General features: G+C 33.6%; 1 pseudogene; it reads left to right on the forward strand.

Annotated features, from left to right (window-relative positions):
- The first annotated feature begins 5,097 nt into the window (after nucleotides 1–5,097).
- Nucleotides 5,098–5,228, forward strand: LOC120068703 (U5 spliceosomal RNA; annotated as a pseudogene).
- The last annotated feature ends 21,486 nt before the right edge of the window (nucleotides 5,229–26,714 follow it).

Here is a 26,714-nt window from a genome sequence, read left to right on the forward strand (position 1 = left end):
TCCTACAGCCATAGTTCAAGCTTTTGTAGTTCATTTTTTAATTCTGCGTTGATAATTTGACTTTTTGGCAAAAGAGCCTACACAGGTGACATATATTTTCTACATTTATCTCAAATATTTATCAATTTTGATTTTATATTTACTAATAAAAAAATATTATCTAAGTTTATATAGGTCCTTCAATGTTCAAGAACAATCTTGGATTCATTACTAAAATAGATGATGTCTCCAATCATGTAGTTGATTTATATACTCTGCACTCAAGATATACAACTTCAAAAAAAAAAAAAAAAGTCATAATATTTGTTGCACACATACCACTGTATTTGTTTTCTCAATATTAATTTCATTTTCCTCAATATAACTTCATTTTCCAACCATATGAGAATGTCAGAGATCTCAATAAGCAATTTTGATTTAAAGAGCACACTTTAAGAGATGGAAAGGGAAAATGTTGTTCAACCTTAATCTTCTCAAAGTGGCCTATGTCCTCTCAGAAAGAAAAAAAAAAAAAGAAGAATAATATTGAAAGCATGGATCTTAAAGAGTTCATGGGACACCAAGAGAAAATTGATAAGTATGAGAAAGATAAGTACAAATGTTGGTATTGTCTTTTAAAATTTTTTATTGATCATTTTTATGATTATTATGATATACATTTACATCTGTCAAGAAAATATGGAAAGCTTTGCTGAGTAAATATGATACTGAAGAAGCAGACGCAAAAAAAAAAATATATATATATATATGTAGCAAGTCGCTTCTTTTGCTTTCAAATGGTAGATGGAAAGTCTATAGTAGAGCATGTAGAAGAGTTTCAGATGATAGTGGGTGAAGAAGAATCTGAAGGGATTAAGATCAAAGATAATCTTATTGTTGCCAACATAATTGATAAGCTTCCACCATCATGGAGAGAATTTCAAAAAATATGCATCATAAGCAAAAGAAAATCTCTCTAAAAGTATTAATTACTCGCATTTGCTGGAATGAGGTTGATGGAACACTAGTTTGTTGGAATGAGGTTGGTGGAAGACAATTATTAGGGCCGGAGTTGGTACAGATGACTTCGTACAATGTTAAGTTAATAAGAGAAAAATTTGAGAACTCAAGACAGACATAAAAGTTATGCAGACAAACGAATAACAAACCTAGATATGAGGAACACATGTTAAGTTAATCATGTCAAGTCCCCCTAATCATGTTTTTAATTCTTGTAAGCATGTAGCTATAATGTTAGAAATAGTTGAAATAGTATGGAAGATTTAATGAGTATGTGTGTAGGTAGAAATGAGGAAAAATCACTCAAGTGTTGAAGGGAGTGCTCTCGGATAGTAAATGGCAGCCAACACTTAGAAAAAAAAATTGGAAAGGCTAAGGCAAATGGAGGTATGCATGCAGTCAAGTTAAAGGGAGGTAGGAAGTTTCCTAAGTGTTAGTAGTTGTGCTCTCGGGTGAGATAAGGGAACTAACACTTAGATGGGAATAACAAACCTAGATATGAGGAACACATGATCTTCTATAGGCTTAAGTGGCTAAGGGAGGAAATTGGAAAAGTCTAATAGGAGGTATGTGTCAATGGCCATTCGGAGGCTAGTAAAGGCCAAAGATAGAGGGTATACGAGCAGCTAAATCTTCCTAAGTAAATGCATGGTAGGCTCAGAGTGATGATTAAAAAGAATTAGTAGGCTTGGTCCGAGGCAAGGACTAAGAGGTCACAAGGTGTGTGATGGTTGGAGGCCTTAAAGACCTAAGCATGTGGCTACCAAAAGGCTATGCAATGACAGAGTGTTGAGGCATATTAGAGGTTAAGAGGGGCTTGATGAGCGGCAGGCCTAAGCACGAGCATCTAAGACAAAGCCAGTGTATGTTTTGGCTAACAATGCAATGAACAAGGGTGTACGATGTTAGCTGAGATGTGCGTTGGCCGAGGAAGAAGACTAGCTTGGACGCCAATCTGGGCGTTGGTGGAAGACTTGAGCATTTAGCTTAATCACTCAGTTAGTGGACTTAGTGGTGTGATTGGAGGTCATAAATAAGTGTTTAGTGCGCCAAATGTCATCTTAAGGAAGCTATCTGATCATGCAGCTTTGTTATAAAAGGAAGTTCGAATTGTGGAGCGATTTGGGCATTTCACTCATGCTAAAGAAGCGAGAATTGCTACCAACTTGAAGCTTGAATAGTGAAGAAGGTAATCTAGGGTTATAGGAAGAAAATTCTAATGGAATTGAGCTGAAAGTTGAAGAATTTCCTCAAGTGTTAGAGATTCTTAGGCTACTCAGACAAGTTGTAATGATTGATAAATTTCTAGCTTGTGGAGAGGAATTAGAGGTCGGAATATTAAGGTAAGCTAGCTAAGATGTCTAAGAATAAGTTCTTAGAAGGAAGTTTCATGAGATAAAGTATGGAATTTTAGTTATTCAAACTGGAATTTAAATCTAGAATTCTTGGTCGGATGAACAAGCAGACAGTTGCCATCCATGCATAAGCAAGCCGCTGACTGACCTAGCTGTAAATATGAACGACATGTGAAGGATCAACTTACTGATCATGGTTTAATCAAGTGGATAGAAATATATCTACAGTGAGGAGAGTTCAACTATCGACCTATAATGGTATGTTTCGGTAATTAACGAATATTGATTAATTCGGATTAAAGATTTTAATCGATTAATCTCAAATCGTTGGAGCTCATGATCTGTAGGTCCATAAGGTCCCTCTACTAGCTCCTAAAAGATTAAACCTTAGATTAAAATTTTAGGGTTTGGATTTGAAATGCTCAAATTCATGTTTAGGGTTTGGATAATTATATTCGATATAAGTAATGTTTAAATTTATTGAAATTAAACGCATTTGGAGTATCCAATATATTTAAATATTGATCACATGAATAGGATTCATGTTTGAATTAGATATTTTATTAATTTAATATTTTATATTAAATTATTAATAATTAATTAATTAAATTTGTTTAATTAATTATTTAAAATCAAATCAAATTTCATTTCTTAAATTCAATTTCAGATTATGTCTAATTTAATTATAAATGAAATATAATTGAAAAGTTGAAATTGAATTTTGGATAGTTCGAGGAACTATCCAATTTTTGAACTTCTTAGTTGATTTCTATCTAAATCAACATCTAGCCCATTTCTATAATGCATTTTGAAGTGCTAAAATGCTGAATTACTTAGTGCTTGCATGAGTAATCTAAATAAATACTTGAATTATCTGATTTAGGAGCAATGTAATTTGATTTTTTGAGAAAGAAAATTCAGCTGAAAATTTTCTCTCAAACCTCTCCAATCCACTCTAAATTCCTTTTTAATTTAGAGTTCCACCACTCAATTTCAAGGTTGAAAATAGTAGAGAAGATTCTCTTGGTGGTCTAGTGAAGATTTGAAGATCAAATTCGTGGAGATTTGCAAGGAACAAGAGGATTTCTATAAAGGTTGTAAATTCTAAAACCATTTTGTTTGTAACTTGTGTTTTATCATGCTTGTAACTCAAATTTAATGCAATTAGGGTGCTTAATAATTCTGTTCGCTTCTGTTTTGTGCATGTTAACTCTATCAGGAGTTTCCCTAAAAACACAAGATGAAACTAGAAAACCTTTAAGAATTTAAATGTTTAACATAAAAAGTTTTAGAATTTCAAATACTAAGACTCTTTTCAAACATGAAAACATGAAAACATGTGCGGAAGTTTTTATCTGGTCCCAATTGTATGATTACAGATTATTCTTGTCATTCGCCAGTCTATCTTTGCCCTTACCTGAAAAACATATCAGAGGAAAGGTTGAGTATATAATACTCAGTAAGTTACCCACTATTGGGCCCACTAGGTGAACTTGTTAGTCTTCCTATCTGGTCACAAGAGTTCATAATATAACATAGGCATAAACATAAGTATAAGCATAAGTAATGAACTTGAAGGCCCACAAATCATGGCAATCGTGATGATCCTAAAGGAACACAAATCATAGCAGTCATCGTGATCTCAAAGGAACACAAATCATAGCGGTCATGGCGATCCTGAAGGAACATAAATCATTGCATAGGTGGTTATCCCAAAAGGACACCAAATCAATCATAAGTAGTGAACTCCAAGGTCCACAAGCCTAAGATGTACATAGTCCGATAGGGAAGCTAACAGTCACCATCAAATCTAGTATGCATCACTCAATCAATAGGCCACATTCCATAAATCCTATCATATTATCATAGCTATTAATCCAACATGCAAAATGCAAACATAAGATCTCGTGTCATGTTCATAACAACGTAGCTCATTGATTATCAGAACGCCCGCATAATCCTTACATCATTGAAGCATAGCAAATTATTTCATAACTGGTGGAGAGTTAAATATATATTAAAGTGTTAAAATTTTTATCTAAGATTTATGCATGCTTGTAGTAACGTCTTATTAATAAATGTTGAAAAATCGGGTCATTACAATCAGAAATGTAAAATAAAAAAAGTCAACACTCTACAAAGGGAGAATTATGTACGTCAAGAGACCATGAAAAGTGTATTTGAAGTGATATCAAGTTGCAAATTAGAAATCTTGATAATGCAAACCATATTATACATTTCATAGGTTATGAGCCAAAACTATGGCGTTTCATTATAAGTGATTTTTTTTTTTTTTTAATCAGAACTAGTAAATCATATAAATGCACATTATCTACTAATTAACGTGAAAGAATTTAGGCCAATTTTATTTCAAGGAAAATATAATCCATCAATACCAATCTAAAAAGTGGGTACCATTGGGTTATGGTTATTATTGTTGATCTATGTTTTGTAATCATAATGAAATGTGGGTTCACTAAGTTGATTATAACCGAACAATAATTTATATGATGATGGTTTAGGCCAACAAGACTATGTTGCCTCACAAAGACCATTTTTTTTTTATAATTATATACAAAATTTTTAAATGATGAATTAATTTGATAATTACATAATGAATTTCAATTTTAGAGTGGTGTGATGCAGACACTAACTTCATTCTATTTCCCACACCGGTAAAGTTTGAGAAATGTACACCAATTGCTATATATGAAAATGTGTTCTGTAGCAGATATTAATATTGGAGTTGGGCATTCAGCACAAGGCGAACTATTCTTTCGCCTTTTACTAAAGAATACCGTGTGCTGTGTCGACGATTTCTTCTACCAACACAACAAAAAATGCTGAAAATTTTTTCATGCGCGGGCAAAACATCATTTCTGCCGACGAAAATATATTCGTGGGAGAAATTTATGTGGTTTTAGTGGAACTCATGAAATTGAGTTTCTGTCGATACGAGTATTAATTTTTGCCTATGCAACTTGCATGGACATATAATTTCAGTATCTATCGAGGAAAAGTGTGAAGAGTGTGTGTGGGCATAATTCTTTTAAATCCCAAATTTTATTTTTTCTCCACAATTTCTTAAAACCCTATCCCATTTTTATTTTTCCCCACACTTTTTATCCCCCTTCACTCTTCTTCCTATTTTCTTTTTCTCTCACCATTCTCACGCAAACTCTCACACAACCCACGTTCCACTCGCTTGCCTCTACGCACAACCAATACACAACCCACGTTCCACTCGCTCGCCTCTACGCACAACCAATGTCAGTTCGCTCGCCTCTGCACTGCACGCCCGTTTGTAAGCTCTTCAGTCTTTCCTTTTTTAAGCTCTTCAATCTTTCCTTTTTTTTTTCAACTTTTTTTCTCTCTCTTAATTAAATCCCACTTTCTCTCATCTGTCAACTCTATTTCATTGAAATGGTGAGCAAAATCTCAATCTCTCTTTATGTTTCATTCGACACTAGGCTTGAAAGCTTTTTATCATCTTTGTCTCCATTGTTTCTACGTTCTTATGATCCACATGTCTTTCGTTTGTAATGCCTGTTACTTTAGATTCTTGCAAATTAATTGGAGTTACTACTTGCTTCTTATAGGACTTGTGCAAATCATTTCAATTTTGCCCTTGAAATTGTATTATGGATATACTATATTGTGATTCCGTGTTACCTAGTATTTTCATTGAGAGTTCACATCCGCCTGAGTTTTGGTTTTGGAATCATGGCCAAAACATTTTCATTTGAGATTGAAAGCCACATTTAGTCATTTTGAGGTATTTTTTAGAGTTAAAAATATATCTTAGATACTTTTTAGGAAATTTCTAGTTGGTTTTGATAACCAAAGTGACACTGAGATACTTTTTAGAGAATTTCTAGTGGGTTTTTATTATCAAATTGTCCTTTAATATTTTAAGTTGTTTTGAGAATTAAAGTCTCACTTAATCATTTTTTGAAAACTTTATAGGTTGGTTTTAACACTGAAAGTCACATTTATGCATTTTAAGGGTTTTTTAGAGTTAAAGTGTCACTTAGACACTTTTTAGGTTCAGTGAAAAGTTGCACTCATATTTATAAGCTATTTTTAGATTTGACGTGTCACTTAGGTACTTTTTAGGTAATTTGTAGTTAGTTTTGAAAATAAAAATGATATCTAGGAACAATTTATAGGTTGTTTTGAGAGTCACAAATCTCTTTGACATGTTTTATGAACTTTTTATGTTGTTTTCACTTAGACACTTTTCAGATACTCTTTAGGTTGGATTATTTTCGTTTTGTTCTTTTTTTTTTTTGGATGTATCTATATGACCCTTCAAAGTAGACAACAAACTCTCTAGATCTTTAGATTTAGAGTTCTTTCAATAATTGGTCAATATAATTTTTTATAGGGTAGTTAAACAATTTGTCACTTTTTTTGTTGTGAATTAGTTAATTTTAGTGTTTGTTTAAAACTGAGTTGTATATATATAGCAATTGCGATATTATTTTGTGTAGGTATCGATAAAAGGAAAATATTGTTGATTTCCACGTGCATAAGTAAAAAAAAAAGGTATATGTATTTTTATTTTTTCAATAACAAAACCATGATAGATATTTAATAACGGAAAGTTATCAATAAAAAGTAGGTGAAAAACCGACATTAAAGATGATGTTCACTGTCGGTTGAAAACTGACATTGAAGATAGTATTCAATGTCGGTTGAAAACTGACATGACATTGACGATAATTGACATTGAAATCTTGGTCATTTATAATGTTGGTTTTTAAACTGACGTTAAGACCTTTTATTACACGATCTAAATGGTTCTTTTTGTCCTTGAGGTGAAATTTGAGTTTTAGCTTTTTTCTCTCTATTTTAGAAATTTAATTCTGAGCAAAGTTTTCACTCGATTCCATCTCCTTTTCGACGAATGCACATCTGAGAAGGGTGTTGTGTTAACCTTGGAGAGCAACCGACTTTTTGCAATTGAGTACCAAGGTCGCACCGATTTTACTTTCAAGATAGTAGACCTTCCGTGACATAACAATGATTTATATCTAGAATTGACGACGACTAACAACATTTTATGAACTTTGTGAAGCTCGAAAGGATTTTTCTCATCAGTGCACCTTGTGCTTTAAAACACAACGAGTTCTACTTTTTATTTTACAACTCTGTTTTTCATGATTTTATTGGGAGACGATTTATCAGTTCATAGATTTCATCTCTGGTCAAGCTTCGTAATCCTGGTTCATTAGATTTATTTATTTATTACTTTTTAGGAAAATTTCAATTTATATCCCTAAACTTTGGGTGTTGTATGAACCCTAAGAATTGTATCAATTTAAACATTGAACTTTGAAGTTGTATCAATTTAAACCCCAAGTTAATAATTGTATCGATTTAAACCTTGAATTTTTATAAGTGTATCAATTTAAACCTAGAACTTTTATAATTATATCAAATTAAACCCTCCATTATTTTTTATTTAGATATATTTATTAAAATTTAGGATTTAAATTAATATATTTATGAAAGTTCAGGGTTTAAATCGATACATGTAAGAAAGTTTAGGGTCTAAATTAATACAATTATTAGTTTGGAGTTTAAATTGATACAACTCCCAAAAATTAGGGTCTAAATTGATGCAACCCCTAAAGTTCAGGGTTTAAATTGATACAATTCTTAACTTAGGATTTAAATTGATACAACCCCCAAAGTTTAGGGGTATAAATTGATATTTGTCAAAACTTTTTTTTTTTAAGGAAGCATAACTATTTCATCAAGACCCTATTTGGTTTTTATTGTTTTTAAAAATTAAACCGATAGTCACTATTTTCACCTCTAAATTTCTTCTTTTGTTATCTACTTTTTACCAATAGTTTAAAAGAATCAAGTCAAAATTTGAAAACTAAAAAAAGTAGCTTTTAAAATTTTGTTTTGTTTTGTTTTATTATTATTATTTTTTTCTGAAATTTGGCTAAGAATTCAACCACTGTACATAAGAACGATGCAAATGATTATAAGAAACTGGGAGGAAATAGGCTTAATTTTCAAAAAAAAAAAAAAAAAAAGTAAAATGGTTATCAAACATGACCTAAGTTACTTAGAACATTTCCTGATCTTGAGAACATTTTTAGAGCTTGCATAAAGAAGACCACTCAATTCACTATTTTGGATTATAGGTAGGAAAAACTACTATAATGTTTTATGGTTCTGTATTTCCTTTTTAAATCTTAGGATTTTTTTAGGTCTGAATGTATTCCCTCGTATTCTGCCTTTCTGTTCAACATAGTCAGATCATAAGGTTTCCTTTTTTCTTCTGTATTGTAGTTCAATTCACTTAAAATTAAGATTGATTGATAAAATATATGTCGATTCAAGATGCATTTGATAATTTTTTTCTTTTGGAAAGATAAGTTTGTGTACTACTAGATTTTTTTTTTTTTTTTTTAAAAAAAAAAAAAAAAAATTAAAGAACTGGGGATTTTTGGGAGGAAGGTTTTAAGATAAGTTACATTATTTAAAACCTTAAAAAATAAGTTACAATATTTTACTATTCACAATTTTTTTTTTTTTTTTACTAGGCAGTTATTAGTTGGGCATTGCCTTGCTTCATTAGTAAGGGTTTATTATATAACAAAGAGTAGACTATCTTACTCCATAAGATAAATAAGTTCTTTTCCAGTTTTTCAATATAGTTTCTTAATTGTTAGTTTCTTCTGCCCAAACAATTAAACTTTTTCCTTCGATTATTTTATTTTATTCTTTTTTAGATTGATGAAGACATTCTTCAGGAAGTTGTAAAGATGGGATTTGACAGGAATCAGCTGGTGGAGTCTCTTGGTAACCGAATTCAAAATGAGGTGCATCATTAATTAGACTTATTGTCTTAAGAAATTTGAAATTCTTCCTTGCCAACAGTTACTGATGGTCATTGTTATTGAGAATATATTCAAGGCTACTGTTGCTTATTATTTGTTCTTGGACAACTAATTCCATGTTTCTAGTGGCTTATCTTGGAGCTGAGTTTCAGGAGACTACGGTATTCTTGTTTCTTGTCCCTACTATAAATTTCTAATCTGATAAACACATATTTCCGTTTTATACTATTAGAAAAAACTATCCAACCACCCTCCAGAATGCATTTTGCTGAAGATGTTGAGGAGCAAAAGAAAATAAGTAACCTAGTAACTGTTGGTTTCTTGCTTTTTCTATAATGATAAATGATGTAACCTAGAAACTGATGCTACCAAATATATGGAATATGATTGTACTCTTTGGTCTAATTTGGCAGTCTCGAGCTCATCCTTGTGAAATTAAGACTGAAGTTCTTAAAGCCCTACGATAGCTCAATGTGACTTGAAAGAGAATTGGACACTACAATATGAAATGTAGATGGTTACCTGGAATTCAGGGCCATCATGAAGGCATGATTAATAACCATGTGCATAGTAATCATTACTTCGTGGATGAATTGACCATCAATAAAAATGATGGCGATGTAAAATTACCAAATGTTATTAAGTGTCAAACACATGTATCTTTCTTTCTATTGGGCCATTTGAAAGAAATTTACCAATTTACCAGACTGTTCCATCTTCTCGCGTTGATTGAAATGCATTTCATATTTTTCAATATAAACTTCCATCCATTCTTGAACCCACTACACCTGTAGAGACTAAGACCTTTGATTAACACACTTTCTAAGCTTGATTTATTCTCAACTTGTTTCATAAATGAGTTGTTGTTATTTTATGTTTAATACAAAAGATAATGTTCAACATGTGTCACGTCACTTTCTCGATACCAATCTCAAGCTTCATTCTCATTCGTTTTTTCTTTGGTTTTGTTGTCAGCTGTACAAAACGTGCAAAGAAAAGTATTTGCTTGATATACAGAGGGTTCAAGGCCCTCAGTTTCTTTTCCTATCTATGTGCTGCCTTCCTTGGCCAGCCCAGCGGAAGTGTTGTGAATGCCTTGCATCTTAAAAATCAATTTTTACGTAAACTAAAACAGAATATACATAGAACAAACATGTAAATAGCATGTTGTAGGGAAATGATAAATCCATTCTTACCTTTGTAGATCTCCATGCTCCTAGAACGATCCTCTCGATGTTCCAAAAATGGTAGGTATATTGAGTCGGTGAACTGGCCACCCTCACCCATACAAATCGAAGGACAATCCGTCGTGAACAGAAGTTCATACTATACTCAGAATTAAAATTAAGTTACCTAGGTCATCTTATTGAAATAGAAAACTAACTAGTTAACAGTACTACATCTAGTGGTTACTATTTCGCAGTCCGGTCTTATGAAAACTCATTGCATAGGATACTCCACTTGTATGTCACCTACATGAACGCGTTGGATCATTGCGTTTATATCAAATACAAAGTGGATCGTACCCATAATGTCACCAAGATAAGGTACCCAGCCTTGTCCTTATACTATAGACCCTTTAGACTGTATCTTGAACATTGATCCCTGTATGTCTCCACATACAGTTTAAGACTCATAAGATAACCTTGGATGTTTGTTTTTTTGATTTAGGGTTATTAAGAAAAATAGAAACAACATGATAACATTTATTAAATTAACATCTATAACTCTTTATTGATGAGAGTCAATTAATAATACTCACTATCTACGAATTTTAAGGCATAAAACTTAACAAATTCCCACTTGAACTAAAACTCTAGTAAGTGGTTTGTACATAATATAAGAATCCAAAAGGCAGGAGAATGCTAAATAAATACAATGAACTAGGGCATCCATATACCCAATACACATCTCCCACTTGCCCTAGATTATACAATGTACATGTCTCATGACCTAGATTCTCTAGATGACATTCGAACACTTTAGCTAAATGAGCCTTCCTAAATAGATAAGCAATGTTGTGCTCTAAGGTAATCTTTGTGACGATCACATCTCCTTGTTGCACAATCTCCCGTATCAAGTGATATTTCCTCTCAATATGCTTTTCTCGTTTGTGACTGCGAGGTTCTTTAGAGTTAGCTACTACACCAATGTTTTCACAGTATAAGGTGATGGGTAAGTCCATATTTGGAACCACTTCCAAATCGCTTAGGAACTTCCTGAGCCAAACTGCTTCCTTTGTTGCTTCACAAGCAACTACATATTCAACTTTCATAGTGAAATATATAATTCATCCTTGCTTGATGATACACCATACTACACCTCCCTCATTCAGGATAAACACTGATTTTGACATGGATTTTCTAGAATCTTTGTCAGTTTTGAAATCAGAATTGGTGTATCTTGCAAGGATCAAATTCTTAGCTCCACACATCAACTTATATTTCTTTGTTCTCTTAAGATACTTGAAGATGTTCTTAACCGCAATTCAACGATCTAACCCTGTATTGGATTGGTACCTACTGACTATTCTTACTGCATAATAAATGTCTGACCTAGTGTAGAGCCTAACATACATTAAGTTGCCCACACCTGAGGTATAGGAAATACGTTTCATGTCCTCATCTTCTTGAGGTGTCTTAGGACACTATTCCTTAGACAAGTGTACCCCATGCCTAAAAGATAATAAGCCCTTCATAGAGTTCTACATCGAATATCGAGTCAACAATTTGTCGATATAAGTTGCTTGAGACAGACCAACATTATGTTTTTATGATCCCTAATAATTTGGATCCTAAGTACATACTGCGTCTCTCCAAAATATTTCATTTGAAGTTCGACTGCCAGCCATTCCTTAATGTCAGTAAGGTACCCTACATCGTTCTTAATGAGTAGGATATCATCTATATAAAGTACTAAGAAAGCTACTTTATCGTTGATGATTTTCTTGTAGATACAAGGTTCATCGATGTTTTGATCAAAACCAAATGATTTGATTGTTGTATCAAATATAATGTTCCAAGATCTGGATGCCTATTTCAACCCATAAATGGATCGATTCAGCTTGCAAACTTTTTTCTTCCGACCTTGGGCTATGAACCCTTAGGGCTGAGATATAAAGATATACTCTTCAAGATTGTCATTCAGAAAACCAGTCTTGACATCCATTTGTCATATCTCATAGTCATAATATGTGGCTATGGACAAGAGAATTCTTATAGACTTAAGCATAGAAATAGGGGAGAAAGTCTTCTCATTATCAACCCCTTCCCCATAAGTATAACCCTTTGCTACAATTTTAGCTCTGAAGATCTGTACCTATCCAGCTACATTTCTCTTTCCTTTATAGATTCATTTACACCCTTTGGGTTTTAACCTCTTTAGGTAGATCTACAAGCTCCCATATTGAATTGGAGTACATAGACTCGATTTCAAGGTCCATGACTTTGACCCATTAGTCTTTGTCTACATCATTCATTGCCTATTTATAGAATAATGGATCCTCAACACCATAATCTAGTATGACAACCTGAGTTTTAGTTAAATCCAAGTAACAGTCATATTGTTAGGATTGGTGTCCTAATTCTCCCGGAGTCTCGTAGTTTGTAAACTTTGTACACATTGTTATTAATAAAATAAGCGTTATTTTATTTGCATTTACTCATATCCAATAAAAAAATATCCGTGGTTATTTTATGTAAACTTAAGTATGCATATGATATATATAAGTGAATCATGCCTTAAGTAATAGCATAAAAGGTCTGTAGTATAAGAATTAAGGAGGGATACCTTATCCCAGTGACACTACAGATGCGATCTGCTTTGTAGAGGTTTACAAGTATTGTGAACTACTACAAATGGTCTGATCTTGACCATTCATATGGAGACATGTGAGTGGGAGTGTTCTATAAAATATTTTGTATAAGACCGAACCACGAGATGATTAGTCTCTTTATATAATGCTGTTGATACTTGAGACTTACATCTCACTTAAATAGTCATAGATGACATGACCTTAATCTTGAGTGTTTTGAGAACTCCTACCTTTGAGGGCGGTCCTTTGATAAGTATGAGTGAGAGTGGCAAGATTTTCAACTCAACAAGCCTACCTTTTTGGGGATTTGTCTAATTGGGAGTTGGGAACTCAGTTACACAAGACGAAATTCACTCCTTCCCCGAACTAGGGGTTAGTGGATAGATTGCTCCCTTAAGGACTGATTCCGGGTCTTGAACATAGTGGCCACATCCTCTCTTTGGAAGAGAGGACCCAGTCATAGTAGGATGATGACTTATTATTCATTAGAAGAATCAGTGGTATTTAAGGAGTTAGATGTAACTACAAGGGCAAAATGGTAAATTGGCCCAGTTGTACTTACGAGTGATCTGTGAAGGGTTATCGCACTGTTGATTGGTTGATATGGACACAGAAATATATCTGTAGTGATGAGAGTACAACTGTCGGTCTTTAGTGGAGTACCCGACAGTTAACAGATTGTGGTGGTGTCCTCACACTGAGAATACCAAGGTAACCATTGTGGTGGTGTCCTCACTCACTTCGTGGATCGAGTTAGACTCGATTGGTTCCTGGAGGCTGTGTTCATTGTGTTCGTGCTGTTGCTCATGTAAAGTTACAGTAAACATACATTAATTGTCGAATGTAAAGTTTACAGTAAACATACAACAAATATGCATTTAAAGTTAAATTACAACATGCTTTTACAAGAAAAGGATTCAAGATAAATTACCTTTGAAGAACATTTTCTTCACGAATCCTCCTTCGAACATTCACGTACAACTTGAAGACCTTTTTCAAGAAAGAACTCGAACAAAAAACAGACACTACCACAATAGAATTCTTGGTATTTTCAGGGTGAGAACCCATGAGTGGTGGGCTCTGACTATTTTGGTTTAGAGGGAAAAAGCTTAAGGTGGAGGAAGAAGATGATTGAGAAAGCTTTCACACAAGGCAAACTCACAAAACACTACTGTAATTTCACCCAATCGTTCAACCAAATTGTAAATTATAGAGGAAAAAGAAAATCCATAAAAGATAACCACCTCCACTAAAGTGGGTGGAGAGAAAAAATGGGGAAGGGAGTTGTAACTCAACTCCATTCCTTATTACTCTAATAATAATAATATAATATAAATAAATATGATAACTAATTTATCATATTATATTTATATTAAATTATATGTTATATCAAATATAACATATAACCTATAGTTTTAATATTGTATCATATACAATATAAACTACAGTTTCTTTTCTCTATTTTAGGACATTTAATATAAATCTCATTTATATTAGATTTAACAACTATGAATCCCATTTATAGAAAATATATTTGAATCCCATTTAAATATTTATTTCCTCCCATTAAGCTATAATGTATCAAATATATTAGGACAATTATATCATATATAATTGAAACAATTTAATTATATCATATATAATTAAATCCCTCCAGTAATTTGAACAATTCAAATTAATCCAAAAACTGATTCTCAACTAAATCCTTTTGAGCTACCTAGGAGACCTCATGGACCTGTAGCTTCAAGCTCCAACGGTATATGAATAATTAATTAAACTCTTTAATTACATTATTCACCATCCGTTAACTGTCGAGCACTCCACTAAAGACTGACAGCTGCACTCTTTGCATTACAGATATATTTCTGTGTCCACTGGATATAACAAATCAACAGTACGATGACCCTTCACGAATTGCTCATAAGTACAGCTGGACCAATTTACTGTTTTGCTCCTGTAGTTACATCTAACTTCTTATGTACCACTGATCCCTTTAATGAACAATAGATCATAGTCCTACTATGACTAAACCCCTCTCTGACCAGGAGAGGGTGTGGCGCCACATTGTTCAAGACTCGGAATCAGCCCTTAAGAGAGTAATTTATCTACTTACTCCTACTTCGGGGAAGGAGTGAATTCCATCTTATGTAGTTGTGTTCCCAACTCCCCAATCAGATAAATCCCCAAAATGGTAGGCTTGTTGAGTCGGCAATCTAGCCACACTCACCCATACAAATCAAAGGACCACCCTCATAGGCAGGAGTTCACAACTCACTCAGGATTCAGGTCATGCTACCTATGGTCATCCTAGTGAAATGTAAGTCTCTATTATGAACGACGTTATATAGTCAGACTAAACATTTTGTGATTTGGTCTTATACAAACTCCTTTGTATAGAATATCCCCATTCGCATGTCTAATACATGAATGATCAGGATCAGATCATTTGAAGCACTTTACAACAATTGTAACACTTACAAAACGGGTCATACTCGTAGTGTCACTGGGATAAGATACCCAACCTTATCCATCTACTGTCTCCACATACATGTTTAAGTTACAAAGATAACCTTGAATGTTAGTTTATTGGTTTGTGGTTAATGCAACTAAAATATCACATATTTTACAGACAAAGTGAATAAAATATCATATATTTTATTAATCGCATAAATGAGTTTGTTCATACAATGTTTATAAACTATAGAACCCTACGAGATACCCTAATAGTTTGTGGGCTTAAGAACCTAAGGATGGAAAATTGACTAAATGTAACTAGAGGTATGCGTTAAGGGCCTTTAGAGGTCAGTGAAGACCTAGGATGGATAATATGCAGGCCTTTGGATTTGCCTAAGTGAACGCATGGTAGACGAAGAGTGTTGAGGCGTGTTAGAGGTAAGGGACACGTTTATGAGCAATAGGCCTAAGCACGACTATCTAAGGGTAAAACCAACATATTGTTGGGATGTATGTTCTAAAACTCGCAGTTTATAATATTAAACATATGATATTTACAATAAAGATGCTATTGACGTTTATTCAATAAAACTATTATTGAATATATAAATTACACTGGTAAAGACTAAATCCAATAAACTAAGATCCATGGTTATTACATGAGTATTTGGACTTTATGTGGAGACATAACAGGGATCAAGTTCGAGTAAATAGCCAAAACAGTCTATAGTATACAAATAAGGTTGGGTACCTTATTTTGGTAACACTATCTGATGCGGTCCACTTTGTATTTAATACAATTTGTGTGCTCCTGAATCGTTCATGTGATGACATGTAAGTGAGGTGTTCTATGCAAAGAGTTTGTATAAGACAAGGACTAAGAAATAAGTCACTCTTACTTTATAACGTTGTTTATTATTACGGACTATTTCAAATCGATGACCTAGATAACTTGACTTTAATCCTGAGCTAACTATGAACTTCTTTTTATTTGAGATTGTCCTTAGATTTATAGGTGAGAGTTGGCTCAACAATGCCGACTTAATAAGCCTCCCATTTCAGGGGTAAGATTGGGTAAATAGTTGGGGATATAGGGTGCAAGATGGAATTCACTCCTACTCGCTTTTAGGGATAGTAGAGAGGTTGTTCTCTTAAATACTAATTTCAGGTCTTGAACAAGGTGCCCTACCCTCTCATTGGCTTGAGAACTCGGTTTGATGATTAGATCACAAACCAATTGTTCATTAGAGGATCGGTGGGACTTAAGAAGTAAAATGTAATTTCGAGGGTAAACAATATGTGACTCAATCGTTATTACGAACAACCTGTGAATGGTCAACTTACTGTTTATGGTTAAATCAGGTGGACAGAAATATATCTACAATGAAGGGAGTGCACTATTGGGCTTTAGTAGAGTGACCCGACAGTTAATGAATATTGATCAATTTAGTTTAAAGAGTTTAGCCAATTAATCTCGGATCGCTAGAGCCCATGATTTGTAGGTCGATTATGTCCCTTTACTATCTCACAAATAGATTAGACCTTAGAATAGAGTGATGAGTTAATTTGAAGCATTCAAATTTGAATTAAGGAAGTTAGTAGTTATATACGATATAATTACATGTTTAATTATTGAATTAAATGAAATTTGGAGAATTGAACAATATTTAAATTTGATTTAAATATTGATTACATGAATAGAGATTCATGTCCATGGAATAGGTGTTTCATGAATTTAATATTAGATATTAAATTAATTTAGTAAATTAAATAGTTTAATAAATTATTCATTTAGAATTAATTTTATTAAAGTTGATTATTAGAATTAATTTTTGTCAAAATTAATTTTACAAATTTTTCCAAAATTGAAATTTGATTTCATATTAATTTATTGATGAAAAATCAATTAAAACTGAAATTGAAAATTCAATTTTAAGAATTGATTTTTAATTAAATAAAAATTATAAATATTGGAAACATGAGCTTTAATGGGTTTTTCCCACTTTTGGCTTTCAAATTACTCACTATTCCATTAATTCAAACAAGGAGGTGCTGTCTTTAAATTATGCAATGTGATTACATGAAAAGATTGAACAGAACTAAGTGTTGTTGGCTGAGAAATGAGATATGCAAATAAATTTTTTGGTTTTACTTTGAAGAAGACTTCTTCAACTATTGAAGCTGAGAAAACAATCCTTTTTCCTCCAAAATTTCCTCAAATTAGAACTCATTTTGATTCCCACAAATAAATCTAAGGTTCAAGAGAATAGTAGGGAAGATCAAGTGGTGGCCTATAAAGATTTGCTGAGGAGATTTGAGCTGGATTTACTGAATTAAAAAGTTCTACAAAGGTATGATATAAACCTTTTTTATTATTTTATGAGCATGTTGTCTTAATTGCTAAAATTGATGAATTAGAATGCTTAATGATCTGCATTTCTTCTGCTAATTGTATAATAACTCCATCACATATGTGTTGAATGTTGATGCATGAGCAAATGGTGATGCGACATTAGTCGTGTTGTGTTGGCTGCATGATCGCATAGGTGCTCGCTTGGTAGGCAATCGTGTGATATTCGGTACTCGACACATCCTTGCGTGCTACACGATCATGTAGACTATCATGTTCATCGCATAGTCATTAGCTACACGATCGCATAGTATATGATACTCGACGCATAGATATTTACTACACAATCGCATAGACTTTCATGCTCATTGCATAGTCTTAAACTACGCGATCGCATATAAATGATCATATATACTCGACGCCTCGCTGCTCGACGATTAGGCGTTTTCTACATGATTAGCTGCAAGGGTTCTTTGTGGAGCGGTTCAAGGTGAGCGATTCAAGACCTGGTTCACTTGTTTCAAACCGATGGACTCAACTTGTAATAGTTAGCCTTTTCATTTTCATTTTAGAGATGGTCTATCCCGGTCCATCAACTTTAGTATTGATATACATGTGATGTATGTTTATATTATATGTCATAACATATGTCATATAGCTTTAATACCCACCTTAGGTTATGCATTTATTTTCATGCATCATTTTATATTATAAATGTTATAATATACTAGCATGCATGATTTAAATTACATAAGCATGCTCATACATCATACAATATAAGAGATATAGTATATAAATACATGCATTATAGCATATCCATGCATCATTTATATTATAAATGTTATAATATAAGGTTGAATGGTTGTATGGAATGTATGCTATAATATAAGGTTGAATGGTTGCATGATGCATGACATTGCTTTAGGTAATCTTATAAATGTTATAATTTTATAAAGTATGTCAATGCTTGCAATGTCAGTTTTAATTTTTTTCATTTACTTTATAAGAGTTATAAATAAATGAAATTAAAAATTAAAATCAATAACCAAGAGTTGCATGCAAACTTAGGTAAAATCATTTTTTAACATAGTTTTAAAATGTGATTGAAATAGACCTAAGTTCACAAATTTCTAATGAGATTAGAAATTAGATTAATCTTTTAAATTGCTTTAATAAGAATAAGTTGATTTCAATAAAAAATTAAATTTGTAGCAAATATATCTATAAGAGACCTTTTGTCTAAGGCAAGTTCTGCTAGGCTGGGGCATTTAAGCTGACGGAAATGGAACACCCCTACCAGAGAACCTACCTAGAAAGGTGAATTAGATAGGTTTGCTACAATCATGCAATTGTTGATTAATATTTGTTAAAGTGTTTAATGAATGTTAGTCAAAATTGTTTAACTTTCCAAAGTAAGTGTTACTTTTAGGCAAACTTAAACAATCACTTAGTAAAAATAATTAGTTGTATTTTTCCTAAGTAATTAAACCCTAGGTTGTTAAAATACTCTATGGGAGGAAAAAATATATATGATATGTCATTTTTCCACTCATGTTTCTCCCTAATATTCACACCGTGAGATTCATGCTTCACCTTGAGGCGCCCTGGGAGCGTCCCCCTTCGAATGATATTTGCATGGGTCAATATCAAGGTGAATGGAGAGAGTATTTATAGTAAGTGGGAGAAGAATGTATGTCAACATGTCCTACGGTCTCTTTCATTGGTTTGCACCGTGAGACCTTCTTGCACGGCCTCGAGGTGCCCTGGGAGCATCCTTCTTCAGATGGTTTGTGCAGTTGGTCAAAATCAAGGCGAACTCCAGTAATGGATAGGGTCGTTTTAGTTTTTTCCCCAATTGGTTTTTCCCTTCAGTTGGCTCATTGGGGCGGAACTTTAGAATTTAAAATGAAGGGTCACACTTACGGGAAATTATTAAGCAAGTTAATGATTTCTTACCAAATAAATGATGACTGATCATTATAGTAATAAGAGTTATTCGTGTAATGATTAGTTGAGAGGGTTTCAATTCAGCGAAGGGAGAAATTGACTACCCTTCAGTGGCTTTTGTCCTAAATCACTGAAGTGTCATTGCAAAATTAGATGTTAAATGGGGTTCATATAGATTTTGCTAAAAATGATTGGATTTTTTAAAAATAGTTATGCTAAAATCTAATGTAGATCAATATGTTTGTTTTTTTAGCAAATATGTCAAATAGTGTTTTTCCATTAGTTGCCTTTTCAACTTTGACCGGTTTTAATTACATGAAGTGGAAAGAATCCATTAAAACATTTTTTTGTGGTAAACAACCTCGAAGTTGTCATCGGTGAGGATTGTCCTCAAGTCCCTATGCATCGACTATTGGTAGCCTTATGTATGCAATGTTATGTACTAGACCTGATATTTGCTATGCAGTAGGGTTTGTCAATCGATATCAATCCAATCCAGGATTAGATCACTAGACGGTGGTCAAAACGATCCTCAAGTATCTTCAGAGAACGAGGAACTATATGCTCGTATATGGAGATAAGGATTTGATCCTTACAGGATACACAGACTCTGACTTTCAGACTGATTCGGATTCTCGTAAATCCACATAAGAGTTAGTGTTCATTTTGAATGGAAGAGCTATAGTATGGCAAAGTATCAAGCAAGGATGCATCGCGGACTCCGCTATGGAAGCATAATACGTAGCTACTTGTGAAGCTGCTAAAGAGGCTGTTTGGTTTAAGAAGTTTCTTACTAATTTGGAAGTTGTTCCATATATTTCTTTTCCCATCACACTTTATTGTGATAACAGTGTTGTTGTGGCAAATTCTAAGGAACCTAGGAGTCATCGAAGAGGCAAGCACATAGAACGAAAATATCATTTAATCCGGGAGATTGTGCATCAAGGTGATGTGATTGTCATGAAGATCACATCAAAGTAAAATGATATTGATTCATTTACAAAGGCTCTCACGGCTAAAGTGTTCGAGGGTCATCAAGAAAGTCTAGGTCTATGGGATATGTGGTGCATTGTCTAGGGCAAAAGGGAGATGTTACTGAGGTATACTGTATGCCCTAGTTTATCGTATTTTGTACTTTATTTATATTGTACATTAGTCTCTCTAAGCTTTAGGACAAGTTGGAGATTGTTGAGAATGGTGTCCTAAATCTTCTTGTAATCTCGTAGTTTATAAACTCTATAAACATATTGTTGTTAATAAAATAGGTGTTATTTTATAAGCATATACTCAATCCAATAAACTACGATCCGAGGTTATTTTATGTAATTTAAACAAGTATGTAGAGACATACAAGTGGATCTTGTTTAAATAATACCTTAAATGGTCTGTAGTGGATAGATAAGGTTGGGTACCTTATCCTGATGACACTACGGATACAACCTGCTTTGTAGGGGTTACAAGTGTTGTAAAGTGCTACAAATGATTTGATCCTAATCATTCATGTGAAGACATGTGAGCAGGGATATCCTATACAATGAGTTTGTATAAGACCAAATCACGAAATGATTAGTCTCTTTATATAACGCTGTTAATAAAGGCGGTTCTTTGATTTATATGTGAACTCCTGCTCATAAAGGAGGTCCTTTGATTTATATGGGTGAGAGTGGCCAGATTGCCAACTCAACAAGCCTACCATTTTGGGAATGAAGGATCTCTTACTGAAGAGTTCCATGAGCACGTTCGGATCGCTCCAATTTCACAGTGACCGAAATACATAAAAAAAACGTTCAAACGCACAGTTATGCAAACATACAGTCAATTAAAGGAATGGTTTGGACAAAAATAAACAAGCGAGAGAGTTGCCATACCAGTTGAAGACGTTCTTCAAACTTCGGAACTCAACGCAGTGGAAACCTCTACCCGATCAACCAACGGCCAGCAGATGCATTGACTGCAGCAGCACGAACAACTGCAAACTCACGAATGCAATGGGGACGACACCACTAGAAAAGAGCCCCAAGTATTGTCGGAGTGAGAACCCAAAGTATGGTCTTTGGTGAATTTGGTAGAGGAAGGAGGAAGAACAGATCGTGTAAACAATAAGCAAGTGGGAGGGAAAAATATGCTATCATATAGCACGATGCTTATTGTTTAGGAGAAACTACACGATCATGTAGATTTTATTGAACAATCGTTTAGGAAAAGGTATACGATCGTTTAGCTAACATGGCACACTATATGATCGTTTAAGGAAGCTATCCGATTGTTTAGGACTTAGTGTGCAATCGTTTAGGTGCGAGATGGACGATCGTTTAGGCATAGAGCAACTATCGTATAGGCTCTCGAAATTACGCGATTGATTATGTTTTCACCAACGCGCTCTTCTAATTTCTTTTCAGACGAACGATTCAAAATGAAAACCAATTTCATTTTAATTCATTGGTTACAATAACCGACGCATTCCTATTAACGCACGTCTGAACGTGATTTTTTGCTTAATTATCATATAATTAACCAATTAATTAATAATAAATCTAATCATATTATATTTTTACCCTATAGTCTGATATCACATATCTACTATAGTATTTTCTCCTCTACTTGATATAAATCATATTTATATCTCATTTCCTCCAAAATAATGTATCTCATACATTTAGCCAATTATATCATATATAATTAATTAGTCCAATTATATCATATACAATCAAACTTCCTCTTGTCAATTTGAACATTTTAAATTAATCCAAACACTAATTCTTGACTTTATCCAAGTTACCCAGGGGACCTAATGGACCTGTGGCTCGAAGCTTCAATGGTCCGTGAATAGCTGACTAAACACTTTAGCCACGAGATCCACAATTCATTAACTGTCAGGCATTCCACTAAAGACCAACAATTGAACTCTTCTTACCACGGATATATTTCTGTGTCAATGGGATATAACCAATCATGAGTACGATGATCCATCACAAATGCTCGTAAATACAGCTGGGCCAAATTACCATTTTGCCCCTGTAGTTATATCTCTCCTTAAGTACCACTGATTCCTCAAATGAACAATACAACATAGTCCAACTATGTGTGAACACCTCTCGGGCTAAGAGAAGGTGTGTGGCGCCACATCGTTCAAACCCCAAAATCAGCCCTTAAGGGAGCTATCTATCTATTTACCCTTGCCTCGGGGAAGGAGTGAATTCCATCTTGTGTAGCTGAGTTCCCAGCTCCCAAATAAGACGAATCCCTAAAATGGTAGGTTTGAATCGACGACCTGACCACTCGCACCCATACAAATCAAAGGACCGCCCTCAATGGCAGGAGTTCCGAACTCATCCAGGATTGAGATCATGTTACCTATGGTCATCCTAGTGAAGTGAAGTCTCTTTCATGAACGGTGTTATATAACGAGATGTTAACACTTCGTGGTCAGATCTTATACAAACTCTTTGTATAGGACGACTCTGCTCTCATGTCCTCAACACGAATGATCAGAATGAGACCATCTGTGACAAGTCACAACACTTGTGACCATTCCACAAAGTGAGCCACATCCGTAGCGTTACCAGGATAAGGTTTCCCTCCTATATCGATATACTACAGACCATTTTGGTTATCACTCAAGACATGATCTACACGTATGTCACCACATACATGCTTGAGTCACAAATAAATAACCAGGAATTTTATGTTTATTGGTTTGTGGTAAAGCAAATAAAACAAGCAACTGAGCAAAATACAAGATGTGAAGTAAATATCATATATTATACAAAACAAGCCTTCGTACAAACTGTTTACAAACTACAGGACACGAGACTTTAGGGCATCAACCCCAACAGGGGATTCGTTTGACTGGGAGTTGGGAACTCAACTACATAAGATGGAATTCATTCTTTTCTCGATGTAAGGGCAAGTAGATAAATGTCTCCTTTAAGAGCTGATTCCGGGTCTTGAACATAGTTGTTACACCCTCTCTTGGCCCGAGAGGACTTGTTCATAGTGGGACTATGACTTATTGTTCATTAGAGGAATCAGTGGTACTTAAGAAGTTAGATGTAACTACAGGGGAAAAACGGTTTTTCGGCCCAGCTGTAGTTATGAGCAATTTATGAAGGGTCATTGTGCTGTTGATTGGTTATATCCAATGGACATAGAAATATATTTGTAGTGCGAAGAATGCAGCTGGTGGTCTTTAGTAGAGTGACCAACAGTTAACGGATGTTGGGTAACTTAATTAAAGAGTTTAATTATTTATCCGAGTACTATTGGAGCTTCAATCTATAGGTCCATAAGGTCCCCACTGTAGCTTAACAAGGATTTAATCTTTGGATAAATATGAAGTGTTCAAATTAACTGAGGGATTAATTATATATGATATAATTAATTATAATGTATTTGATACATTATATATGACAGGAATTTTAATATGATTCAAATATCATGAATGAGATTCATATAATTAAATATAAATATGATTTATATTGAGAGGAATTAAATATTTGGATATGATCAAAATATTATTTATATGGATGAGATTCATATAAGTGAATTTAATATAAATGTGATTTATATTAAATGTTTGTATTGTTGAGAGAAAATAAAATATATAGGCTATGTTATATTAGATGCAATATAAAACTATAGGCTATATGTTATATTTGATATAACATATAGTGTATATATAATAAAGTTGTTATTATATATTCGATTTTATTAATTTATTTGAAAATAATAAAAGTGAAGCAGTTATAACTCTCTCCCATGATTCTCTCAATAACTAACTTGTGATAAAAGAAGTTGAGAGATCATCTTCTTCCAAGAATTCACACATAGAGAAGTTTTTCTGAAAGAGAAAGGTTCTCTGAAGAAAACTTCCTTCTCATCCTCTCCTTCTCCTTCCCTCTTTCAAGGATTCAAGAAAAGCTCACAACTTCTGCTTGAATCCTTTAATCCTAAAAGAGAATACAGAGGGTTCTCGCTAGGTAGTGTCCGTGTGTGAAGAAAGATATCCACGAAGAAGAAGTTCTGTTCGTGGCTAGTACGAGGGGTTACTTGAAGAAAGGTTCTTTAAAGGTGAGATTTCTTGAATCCTATTTTTGTTTTGTAAAAGCATGTTGTAATTTAACCTTGAATGCATATCTATTTGTATGTTTACTGTAAATTTTGTATTCATTAATTAATAGAATTTGGATGATCTACATCCGCTCAAGGATCTCCTCATGACGAGATTTGTTCAGAATTAATGTTCAGTGCGTGTCACGTCACTTTCTCGATAATAATCTCAAGCTTCATTCACATTCGTTTTTGCTTTGGTCTTGTTGTCAACTGTACAAAACATGCGAAGAAAAGTATTTGCTTGATCTACAAAGGGTTCAAGGCCCCCTAGTTTCTTTTCTTGGATCGCTGTGCTACCATACCGCAACTTTTAATCCTTTGAAAAGAACATAATTTCAAATCATGGGATTATAGGCTTGTGAATGAAAATTTCACATGCATAACTTATTTATCATCTTACAGAATTTTGGTTCTTCTTTCCCTTCCCTCTTTAAAATGAATAGTTCAGTCTTGTGTAAATCTGATTTTCGGTAGTAGATGTTTTTGATCTAGGTGTCCAATATTGATTGGTGATGCCCGTTACCCTGCCCTTCTTCATTACCAACAAAAAGAGAAAACAATCTATTTAACTTCTTATGAAGTCTTGTAATTTAAAGACATTCTCGTATTTCATATCTCTTTCTCTTGCAGTTTCTCCTTGGCTGTCATTTTCTCATCGTCAAGATTCTCAAAATCCTTCTTTCTTTGGTAAGTCTTTTTTGTTGAACATTGAAATGGTAGAAATACTCTGATGGGATCAAGGAAAATTGGTTATGAATAAGCAATATTCATGCATTGATCGTTGGTATACGAAGATTGTTTAAGTAACGTTGACGTGGTTTGGTAGAATATAAGTGTTTCATACAGGTTACGACGATTGAAGGTTCTTGCTCTCAAGTGAAAAGTAGAGAGGATGATGAATGAGAATCAGAGAGATGGTTGGTGGCGAAAGAGTTGCTGTAACACCCCGTATATTTTTTAGTAATAATGTAATATCAGTAACTTTATTATTTGGAATTTCAGTAATGGTTATTAGTTGGAGGACATTTTTGAAATTTTAGACTTCAAGTGTAAGTGCAGGAATTTAATTGTTGGCTTGAAATTATTCAAATTGAAAATTAATGGCAGGAATTAATTTTCTTTTGAAATGGAAAGGAATTTAATAGTATAAAACGGAAAGGAATTAAATGTAATTATATTTATTTTCTTTTTTGTTTTATTATTATTATTATTAATATATATATTTTTTTAATAAAAAGTCAAACCCTACCCCCCTTTTCTTCCTCACGTTCGTGAGCCCGTCCGACGCTGCCCAAAGCCGCTGCGTCAGTTTTTTTCTTCATGACCTCCATCCACCACTAATCAAGTGTTGTTCGCCTTTGCCGTCACTGGATTTATCGATTTGGGTAAGATTTCTACCGTTTGGGTTTGTTTTCGGTTGATTCTTGAATACTCATTTACTTTTGGCATCAATTGGTCGATACCCATTGTCTTTCACTTTTGGATTCAAGTTTGTATAGGTATTGAGGTATTGTTCAGTGAAGTTGGAGTTTGTTTTAGCGAGTTTTGGTAAGTTTTATGCTTTGGTTACCCTTTTGTGGATTAATTTTAGTTGTTGACAAATTTTGGTAAAGTCATTTGGAAGGGATTTTTTTGACGAAGCTACATATGGATAATTTATTTGAGACATTGGTAGTGAAATATGTATTTGATTCAAGCTTTAATCATGTAAGCCTAATTTCAAATTATGATTAGGAGGTTGATTCAAGAATTTTATTCAAGATGAAGAAGAGTTTGGTTTGCTAATTATTTGGGCTTAAAATTTGAGGTTTGGAAGGTGA

Source organism: Benincasa hispida, chromosome 12 (assembly GCF_027475165.1).
Source record: "Benincasa hispida cultivar pf3 chromosome 12, pf3_genome.v1.1, whole genome shotgun sequence".
NCBI lineage: Eukaryota > Viridiplantae > Streptophyta > Magnoliopsida > Cucurbitales > Cucurbitaceae > Benincasa > Benincasa hispida.